At 42.8% G+C, this 11,293-nt stretch overlaps 1 pseudogene across 1 annotated transcript; it reads left to right on the top strand.

Annotated features, from left to right (window-relative positions):
• Nucleotides 1–1,540: 1,540 nt before the first annotated feature.
• Nucleotides 1,541–10,849, top strand: LOC308552504 (calcyclin-binding protein pseudogene; annotated as a pseudogene). Its single transcript has 3 exons — nucleotides 1,541–1,562; nucleotides 4,806–4,918; nucleotides 10,092–10,849. The product of its transcript is annotated as a calcyclin-binding protein pseudogene (transcript).
• Nucleotides 10,850–11,293: the final 444 nt, after the last annotated feature.

The raw sequence follows: 11,293 nt of genomic DNA on the forward strand, positions 1-11,293 counted from the left end.
GCTCCAAACAACAGAAATTTACCCTTTCACAGTTCTGGTGTCCAGAAGCCCAAAACCAAGATGTTGGCAGGGCTGTGTTCTCTTAAAGTTTCTAGGAGAAGACTCCTTTCCTCTTTTCTGGTGATTGTCGGCAATCCTTGGCATTCCTTGGCTTGTGACAACATCACTTCAGTTTTTGCCTCTGCTTTCCCTCTGTGCATATCTGTATATAAATTTCCCTTCCCTCATAAGGACACCAGTCACTGGATTAAGGCCCACCCTAATCCAGTATGTCCTCATTTTAACTTGGTTACACCTGCAAAGACCCTATTTCCTAGTAAGGTCACATTTACAGGTACCGGGGGTTACGTCTTTAACATATGTTTTTTGGAGACACAACTCAGTGGGTAACATGTGCCCTATAATTGTATCTTGCTTGACAGTTTTCAAAGTCACTCATAATCCTTGCAGAAAGCAGATTATAACATCTGGCTAAGAACACACACTTTGGTGCAGATCTGAATTTAATTCCTGCCTCTGCCCCTTAGGATGTGACCTTGGACAACTGACTTTTGCTCTTTAAGCTTCAGCTACTACATCTATAAAATGGGGAAAGTAGTCCACCTATCCCATAGTCACTCCATATGGAGTACTTAGCACCTAGGACATACTAAAAAAACAATGGGCCTCATTGTCCTGCGGGTGGACTATTCTCTTTCCTTCTCCACTTGCACGTGGTCACATGGACTTGGAGCAGAGCCTGACACCAGACGTGTGAGCCCAAACTGAATGTTCTACATACACAGGCCTGCCCATATTAAGCCTGCTGGCCTAGAAGATGTCAAATCGACTCAAGATTTACCCACGAGACAAGCTGAGCTTTCCTTTCTCCATGTCCCTCCCTGTCCCTGTCTTGTCTGTGTGCCAAGCTTAAAGTGGCACAGCGTGAATGCTAAGAAAACAAACTTATGGGAAGAGGGGTGTGTGTGAGGTTAGATCACCCCAGCCAGATGCACTGCACACAGCTCCCCTTTCCCCCCACTTTCTGTTTGCCTTGTAGGCACGCGAATTCCCCACAGGGTGGGATAGATCTCGCCTGCCTTGGTTTTTTGCAGATTTCATGCTCTTTGATGCTGGTGTGGCTCTGAAGGAGCAGCTGGTAAGGACAAACCACCATTTGTTGTTGGGGAAAAAAATAAAACGAAAGGAAAAAAACTCCAGGCTTTTATCTCTGTGTCCCTCTAAATTGCCAAAGGTCTTATTGTAGAGAGAGGGAACAAGTGGGGTTTTATCTTCCTGCCCCTGCCAGGCAGCCACGTGAACATCAAAGCTCTCAGAGCCCTGGGGGGGGGGGTAATGTGAGAAGAGACAAAACCAGGCTGGGCTCCACCAAGGAATGCCAGGGGCTCCCGGGGAGCTGGGCTCTTTTGATGGTGGCTGTCTGGGCAGGAAGAGGAGGAGCTCGCAGTCTTAGCGCGGAGAGGGGACTCTCTGCTGAGTCTGGAGTCAAATTGATGACACCACTCTGTATGGGGAACAAGATGTTCTCTTCACAATCAGAATGCCAGCCGCCTATCGAAGAGGTAGGGTAACACTGAAGGCACAGTAATAGGAACCACAGAGCCACCAGTTTTGTTCTGTGCATGTGTAATGTGCTGGGATCTGTGATAAGTACTTTATATATATAGTTTCATTTAATCCACATCACAACATTATATTATAGTGATTGCTATCTCCTTCCTACATATGAGAGAGCTGAAAGGGTTAAGCGACTTGCCTAAGGTCACTTAGAGGCAGATTTAAACCCAGGTCTGCTGACACCAAAGTTTGTCCTTATGCATCAGGCTCTATGGCCTCCTATGACACTTTAACAAACAAACAAACAAACAACAAAGATAAATTAATCTTTTTTCAGTGACCAATAATAAACATGGAAGAGGTAAATGGCAGTGGAGAGAAGATGGGTTTGGAGTTGGAGTAGGATACAAATTTTGTCTTATGTGTGACCCTGGATAGGTTACCTTGGATGCAACTTACAAATTCCCTGAACCTCAGGTTTTCATCTGTACAATGAGCATGTTCAAAGACATCTTACAAGGTACAGGATGCTTTTGGATGTAAGGAATGAAAAACTCCCGTTCAACTTGCTTGAGTAAGAAAACTTATTATCTCACGTATCAGGAAGTCCCGAGGAAGACCAATTCCAGCCTCGGTTGGTTCCTGGCTCCACACTGTTATGAAGAACGCAGGGGTTTTCCTTCTTTCTGCTCTGTCATATTTGGTGTGGCAAATTTTGTCCTTAGTCAAGATAGCTGTTCTCATGATCACAGTATGGACCCCGTGGTTCCGGGCATCACATGTAGACTTATAAAAAGTGTGTGCTCCTCCTCACGTAGCTCTTTTTAAGAGCATGAAACCTTTCCTTTTGGAATCTCTCCTTCTGCCCTCGCCTCCCAGCTATGTCTGAATGATCACTGGTCAGGGGCCAGGACCCCCGTGGCAGTCTCAGCGGTCATGTAGGGTCTCCTTTCCTGAGACTTGGGGGGAAAGGCGAGCACTACTGGTCCAACACTGGAGTTCTTTTACCACCGAAGGAGGGGGGATAGCTGCTGGGTAAGCATTTAAAAAATGTCCTACAGAATGTCAGGTGCCCAGCACAGAGCCTGGCAGCTGCAAGGGCTGCATTTCCTTCCCATCCTTTCACATGAATGAGGCGAGAGCCCATTTGATTAGTTTAGTTCCCAATTATGGGTTGTTTTGAAAAAGATAATATTGTGATGCCTTTATGCAACCCAACGGTTCAATGAAAAAAGAATACTGAGGGATCGTCCTGGCTGAGAAGTGGTTAGGAATGGAGAGGGACGACAGAAGATGCATTTGTCTTACTGAAAGATAATTTTCAGATAAAAGGTAAACTCATGACCTAATACAGATATAAAATTAACAGGTGATACAAATTTTCTTTTACTCATATGATGCAAGGGAACTAGCCAGCTGTGATAACTGGCTTACTAGTTTGCTAGAGTTGCCATAGCAAAGTAACACAAACTGGGTGGCTTAACAACACAGATTTACTCTCTCGCGGATCTGGAGGCTGGAAGTCTGGGCTCAGGATGCCGGCAGGGTGCGTTCCTTCTGAGGGCTGTGAGGGAGAGTCTGCTACACACCGTTTTCCAGGCTGTTGGTGGTTTGCCGACAGTGCTGGGCCTTCCTTAGTTTGTAGATGTGTTACCACGATCTGTGCCTTCTTATCCTGACCTCTTCTCACGCGTTCAACTTGTGTACGTGTTTGTGCAAATTTTGCCTTTTTAAATATGGACACAGTCATATTGGGTTAGGGCCCACCCTAATGACCTCATCTGCAAGATCCTATTTCCAAATAATGTGACATTCACGGGTTCTAGGGGTTAGGACTTCGACATATCTTTTGGGGGTACACTATTCAACCTGTAACAATTGTTTCAAAGGAAAAATCAAAACAGCACAGATTTATACAAGTAGAGAAATGTTGAGGTGAATTACAAATGCAGATACAACTGGTTTTTCCAAAGGGCTAAGGGTGGTTGTGGGAGGAGGGTCAGCTAAATCACTACTAGACAGGATAGAAATGACATATCTATCAGTTACCTACAATTTACAAAGATTTTCAAAATAAATACAGCGAACAGGCCTAGAATCTCACAACCTGGAAGGGTATGCATGGTTTTCCATCAAAACATAAAATATTTTTCCATACTACTATTAGTCCATTTAGTCTGTCCTGTGGATCAAAGAGGATCCCAAAATCTCCTGTGCAGTAAGTGGTCTCGAAATCTCAACTTGCAACCACCTCTGTTTCCTAGTCCTGCGTTCTGTAACACCGGGGGTGGGGAGAGCGGGGAAGGGCAGGGAGGTTTGCCCAGGTTTCCTCAGTGGGGCTGTTGGATGCTTGAGGCCAGCAGTACCCTCGATGGAGATGTGTAGAGATGTTACAGATGCTCTCTGCTCATTCCCCCTTGGTGGTCTCAGGGAGGCAGGAAACCAGGCCACTCCATGGAGGGATGGAAGCGTTACTATAACTAATGAGCTGCGACATGCAGAAAGCTGTGAGCCATTTTCTGCATTGTATTGACAATCTCCAGTCCTCATACCTCAGCCCCCAAAACTTGTGTAGGGCATAACTTCACAGGGTTATTAGCTCCATTTGCAGGGCCTTCTCAAATGCTTCTCATGGCCACATGGGTGTGAGAAAAAAGAGATGACAGAGACAGAAATAGGTATTCAAAGTGTCTACGTGTTAAGAATGAAACACAAGCAGGAACATCATAAGAAAGTGTTTTAAGAAATTGGACAGCTCAGCCGGCATGGCTCAGCAGCTGAGCATTGTCCTAGGATCCAAGAGATCTCGGTTCAATTCCCGGTCAGAGCACATGCCCTGGTTGTGGGCTTGATCCCCAATGGGGGTGTGCAGGAGGCAGCTGATCAATGACGACTCTCTCACCATTGATGTTTCTCTCTCTCTCCCTCTCCCTCTCCCTTCTTCTCTCAGAAATCAGTAAAGATCTATTTAAAAAAAAAGAAAAAGAAATCGTACAATGCTCGTGCCAGCAGCACATAGACTAAAATTGGAACGATACAGAGAAGATTAGCATAGCTTTCCAAAAAAAAAGAAATAAATTATACATGCAGGAGCTCTAGAAGGAAATCTCTTTTCCTTAGATAAAAATAACTTTGGGAAAGATAAGTTCAAGTTCAAGAATTCTCTTCCCCATGATTCATATTCTCAGACATTCTTTGGCATTCTCACTATACAGCTTCCCTCTTTTAACTGTGTTTCTTTTTTCCAGAAAGAGAAAACCATACTGGAGAAAGCCAGGCCAAGCCCAAGAATGTTGAGAACCCAAGGCTAAGTTCAAGGCCAAGGAACTTTGCACCAAGAAATGAATCCAGCTGTGACAAGGCAAGTCCCGTGGGGTGCAGCTCATAGTTGGCAGGAAGGCGGTCATTTTCCTTTCATCTTTTTGCCCAACTTTCTAATTTACTCCCACTTATTTAAGCTCTTACCAGCTTCCTAAGCATCACTCTGACCAGAAGTCCCCCAAGTAGATGTCCTTCCCTCTTCAAGTCTCAATTGTAAGTTCTATTTCAATGCCACAGGCCTCTCCAGGCAGGACCCACTTGGTGATGCCTGGGCAGCCCCCGTCCTGTCTATTGGTGAACTTGGCTCACATATCTGAAGGGAAAGCATGAGAGGGCAGGGCTCTTTCCACTTTGTCTGGAAATCCCAGGCTTCTTCATTTCTTTTGCGACTTGGCCTGTGTGCTGTTTTGCCGAGCTGATTCATCACCAGGAACCTTCTATATCTTAGGAACCAAACACTCTTTCTCGACTTTGCCAAGTCCTCTAATCTATCCCTTCTTTTCAAATGTCTCCTATTTATTAAGTGCTGACTGCATGGCGGGCAATTTTCTAAGCACTTTAATGCATTATTACCTGTCACTGTCAAAGCAGCTCTGTGGGGCAGGTACAGTTCTGATTCCCAGTCCACAGTGGAGAAAACAAGGGTTAGGGCTGTCAGGAGACCTGCCCAGGGGCCCATGGAAAAGTTGAAGGGTGAGGATTTGAACCCAGGCCTAATCGACTGAAAAGCCAGTATAATTTACTTGCTTGATCATGTGCCGTGGGGGAGAAATTTCTGTTGTGAGATTCCAGGAAAATAATACTGAATCAATATATTTTGTTGGCTACAAAACCTTTAAGGATACTTGAGCTGCTGAAAATGACTCAGGGTGGGAGACTCGAGTTTGGTAAATTATGGTGAATTATTGGCATTCCTGCAACGTGATGTTTCCCTCTATTCATTGGATTGCTTCTTTTCATGTGCTTTTCCCAAAGGCTCTGACTTCTGGGGCCTCGCTAATCTCTCTGAAGGCGAAAGTTTACATGATTTTCTGGGGATGAGACTTTTAATGAATCCTGGCCAGGTGGTATTGAGTTACATTTAGAAAAATATGAAGTTCTGTCTTTGGGTCCCCCATGGCTCATTTTTGTTATTCTTTTCCTCTTTGAAATAAACCCACTGACAGATTCCTTGCTTGACCAGACTTTGGTCAGGCCCTTGAACTTTCTCCAAGGCCCATTTGCGCACTCCTCACAAAATTTAGCAAGAGCCCTGGTAAGTCAGTTTTACCAGAACCCTCCTCCCTCAATATCTGCTGGCCCTCAGGATCCCAGCAGGTGCCTCATTCTCCACCTTCCCCCAGGCGATGTCTGATCACCCTGGCCTGTCTTCAATGAGGATCCTGTTGGGTGGCTTTGGCCAGAACCCCTCTTACCCCTGATGTTTCCTCTTAGTAATTTTCCCTCCTCTACCCACCCTGCTCCTTGGTTCTAAATTCCCACTTGGCCGCGCCATACTCAGAGTTGAGCCCAATCTCTCTCCCCCTGCAAAGTCTCAGTGCAGAGCTCCCTACACCTGCCGTGAAGGTCCTGAGCAAAGTGGGCCTTACCCCCTTTAAACAAGGGTCATAGGTTTCTTTCTTTCTTTCCTTCTTTCTTTCTTTCTTTCTTTCTTTCTTTCTTTCTTTCTTTCTTTCTTTCTTTCTTTCTTTCTTTCTTTCTTTCTTTCTTTCTTCTTTCTTTCTTTCTTTCCTCCTTCCTTCCTTCCTTCCTTCCTTCCTTCCTTCCTTCCTTCCTTCCTTCCTTCCTTCCTTCCTTCCTTCCTTCCTTCCTTCCTTCCTTCCTTCCTTCTTTCTTTCTTTCTTTTCTTTTTTTTTTAGCAGTTATGGTGCTGTGACTTGGGTAGGATCAGACTCATCTCTGGACCCCAGACCTCTGGCCCAGGACCTCAGGGGTGCACCTTGGAAGCCCTTATCCTCACCCCTGACTGATTGAGATCCACTGGAGAGTCTGACTCCCGGACCAGTGCTCCAGGCAGGCACCTGTTGAAGCTGGTCAGGACAGATTCCGATTCCTGAGATTCTGAGTTTACTTCGGAAAGCATAGGTAAAGTGCCAGGCAAACGGACGCTGGGTCAGGGTCCCAGGTTTCTCTGTCGGTAGAAGCTGAGTTAGGGTCCCAGGCTTCCTTGCTTGAGAAGTACTTGCGGAGCTGGAGGTCCCTTCTTCCTGGCTTTCTTGGCTGAGCAGGGATTATCCCCTGACTCTCTGGCCTGGAAGTCTTTCTTTTTTGGCTTTCTGGGCGGCCTCCGCTTTCTCTATTGGATTCTGCTTCTCCCGTGGGAACTCCTCAGTCAACCCCCTTCCTGAACCTCTACTGACCGTATGCTCTGCCAGCTCTGTCTGCTCTTTTTCCCATTGGCATGATTTTGCTGAGGATGATTTGGAACTTCATTGGCCTCCTGGGAAAACTTACATTCTCCCCAAAGGGGTCCCTGTAAGACCTCTCCCTTCCCATTGCGCCTGCTCCCACTTCCTCTCACCACCTTCAGGATTCCCTCCCGTTCCCTTGAATATTTTAAATGTCCCCTCCACGCCTCCACCTCCTCCATCCCTCTGGCTCCCCGCCAGGCTTTTCTCACTGCAGCCCCTCAGCTTCCTACTGCCACTAGAGTTTTGAGCCCCCCTCCCCTCCAGCCGGGGCTCTCGAGTGACTTGGGACCTCCAAAAGCAACCGCCTGAGGCTGAAAAGAGAAAAAAAGAACTATTTAGAAATAGAAATGAGTATTTGTCCACTCAGATGTGCACTGGACACATCAGACAGCTGCTAGATAACTCCAGCCACTGCCCTCAGACCGAGTGCACAGCTTCTATCAGGTTATATATCAGGGCAGATAAAACCTTAGAAGGCTCCTTCACGAATACAGGTATACGGGTAACCCTACTTGCCCCGTTTGCTGGAAATGCAATTCAGGTAAATATATAATGTGGAGATAAGCCAGTGGGTTACTATTACCATGTTTTATTGACTCATTACTAAAACTGTAGAATGAAAGCTGTAAGATCTCTGTTTGCATCTGTCTTTGTGTTTCTGTATATATGTATGCTCTACATATGTTATATTTTTCCATCTCCAAGTGATATTACCAATTTTATTTATAAACGTCCTCAATAGAGTTCTATTATAATTAGCTTTGAAGGAAATAAACACATATAAACTAAGTTTTCCTAAAACTCAGAAATATAAAAATTAACCCAAGTTTTTTTTTAGTTGTTTTTTTTTTTTTAAGTTCACATGATCTGGGATATCCTTTAGTAAATACAGTTTTAAAATTGTTGGTAAAATAAAACAGGGATGCCTTCAGAGTTTTTGGCATTAAATATAATGCAGATATACATTTTTTTCCTACCTAGGTTTACTAGTTAAACACGCTTACATTATCTCTGCTAGGTATTTACGATTATAACACTATAAATCAAACCTCAGAACAAAATGTACAATAAAAAGGAATTGCTTGATGCATGTCAAACATGACAGTAAAAAAAAAGGGGGGGGGGAAGAGCCATATGTTTAACTTCAGGCTTTTGTTTCTGTGATTTTTTTGATACTTTCCTAATTTGTCAACAAGAAAAATAACTTAAGATAATGGCTAGCTTTTTTAAATGTTTTATGAAAATTTTATAAGCAATTCAAGCATAATTATAAGAACAAGTGAATTAAATAGATTAAAATGGGTTAAAAGTTTATAAATAAACTTTTCAACAGTTATTATGATTTATAATATGTGTTCTTAAAAATAGTTGTAAAAAACTTTTGGATAACTTGATCCTTAAAGCTGTATTGTTAAGTTAACGATGGATATTCATTGAATATCTAGATCATTTCCAAATAAGATTAAATATTGACACATTAATTGCTGAATATAATTTTAAGTTTATTTACTTTTAGCAGCTTGTTTTTATATGGTATATAGAAGCTAAAATATTTGGGTCTGTTAGTAAATATGAGAAATTTTACAATGAAAAAGACATATATATGTCTCTAGAGGATTATATAATTATGTATTCATACACTTGCTGTAGAATAATAGTATGTGGCACACAGTTCAAATCGCCTGTTTCTAGTGTTCACTGAAAATCAGGGTTACTAATAATGAAAATTCCAATCAATATTGTAAATGAATCTACTAGAAATAGTCAGGGTTTAAAAAAATAATTCTGCGTGTAAGGAAAAGAAGATGCATTTTTGATAAGGAAAGTAAGAAGCGTGTGTTTTTGTTAGGGGGAAAAGAGAGGAATTTTGTCCTAACGTAGAATGACAAAAATGGAATGGATTAAAAAATATTTTTGGAAGGTTTTTGAGAAAAGAATCATGGAAAAGGAATTTTTTCTTGTGTGGTTGATGCTGGCTAAGATTGGGTGGATTTATTTATTTATTTATAAAATATTTTAATCTTCACCCAAAGAGTGAGGATATTTTTTCCATTGATTTTTAGAGAGAGTGGAAAGGAGGAGGGAGGAGGAGAGAAAGGAACATCAATATGTACGGCTCCTCGCAAATGAGCCCCAACCGGGGCCAAGGATCGAACCTGCAACCCAAGTACATGCCCTTGTCCAGGAATCGAACCCACAACCCTTTGGTGCACTGGCCAATGCTCTGACCAGTGAGCCATACTGGCCAGGGCTTCATTTTGTCTTCATCAGGTCTTTGATTACTTAAGAAAACCAAGACTTCTCAATATTAAAAGAGCTAAGTTTTAATAAATGAAACTTTTGTATTTGCTTTGGAAATCTCTCTCTCTCTTTTAAAAATATGTTTTTATTGATTTTATATAGAGAGAGAAATGGGGAGGGAGAGAAAGAGAGAGGAAAACATCTATGAGAGAGAGAGGTGCACGGGACGACTCTCAACCAACTGGGCCACACTGGCCAGGGCATGCCTTGGAAATCTCTTAGTTGTCACTTTGATTAAATAGATAGGTATTGTTTCACAGTGACCTGTGATCCTGTGGAGTCAAGTGCTCAGACCTTTAGAGATTTTTGACAACTTTCCAAAATCAAATTCTAACTGGAGTCTGACTTCAAACTAACTGAGATTTCCCAGAGCCCTCCTGGAAAATCTGTCATCTTGTAAAAGAGATGCTCAGCTAATTAGGGTGGCTTGGTATGTTCAATTGTGTGGAAGCATTGCCAAATAAGAAGTGATGAAATAGCCTGTGGGCACTGCCACTTAAGTTGGTTCGAGTTTCCTGCTCAGTCCATAGCACCTGCAGCTTGGGCCTTGCCCAACCCAGCTGGACAGTGGCTTCAGCTAGGGAAGAGTTACTGAAAGATCCAGAAGCGGAGAAGGTGCTGCTGGAAAAGAGGAGAAGGTGCTGCTTATTCAGCAGAAAAAGAGTACGCGATGCCCTTATGGCTGAAAAATCTAAGACCGCGACAGAAATCAAGAACAAGATGCCGCAGAAATTACAGAGGAAAGCAGAACCTGTGGGCAATGATGTTGTTGTGGTTGCTCCCATTACAATGGGATACACTGTGAAAATCAGTAATTATGGCTGGATCAGTCAGGCAAGTTTGTGAAAATCTACATTACCTTAACTGGAAGGCCGTCGAGTCCCCACTGAGAATGTGCAGGTGCATGTCACAGAGAGAGCTTTGCTCTCTTGGTAAAAAATTTAACTGGGAATATTTATTCCACGATTGTGAACAATCTCTTGAAACCCATCTCTGTGGAAGGTAGTTCCAAAAGGGTCAAGACATATACGGGGATTATTTTATGTAGAAAGAAAGCAGAAAACACATAGTGGGTCTACCAGACTCAGGCTGAAAAGGGAAAGAAAAGCCCTTCTATGACTCTGAAATAGGCTAGTGAGGGGTTGATGAATGTTCTAAAGAAAATTTATGAAGATGGAGATGGTGATATGAAGCAAACCATTAATAAGGCTTGGGCGGAACCAAGACAGAAACAAGCCAAAGGAGATGCAGAATTTTGAGATGACATTACAGAGCCTTCTCTTAAGTAAAGGCAATAAACCCTTCGTTTCCTACTGGAAGACTTGTTTAAACAAAATACGCTTACTAAACGCTTCCTCTAAAGATGGTTTCCTTTAGTAACCTATCAGATCATTTTGTTCAAGAAAGGGAAATACTGCCTTCTCATCTGAAATGTATAAAAGCAAGTTTTCCTTGATGAAAATGCCACAGGGTGTTGATTTTTGTTCAGCAAAGACGTAGAAGACAAAAATTATTGCTTGTCTTTAAGTTCTTGATGTCAACTCCCACCACTGTAGGAATAAGTAAAATTAAACCTGAAATTTTGCATAAGAAAGTGATAATAAATCTTCTTAGATTATATGTGCATGGATCTATATTACTAATATAGATATTCCAGAAATTGCATGACGTTCTTAGAGATTTGCAATACTGGACCTGGCCGG

The sequence above is a fragment of the Miniopterus schreibersii genome (assembly GCF_964146895.1).
Source record: "Miniopterus schreibersii genome assembly, chromosome: 2".
Lineage (NCBI taxonomy): Eukaryota > Metazoa > Chordata > Mammalia > Chiroptera > Miniopteridae > Miniopterus > Miniopterus schreibersii.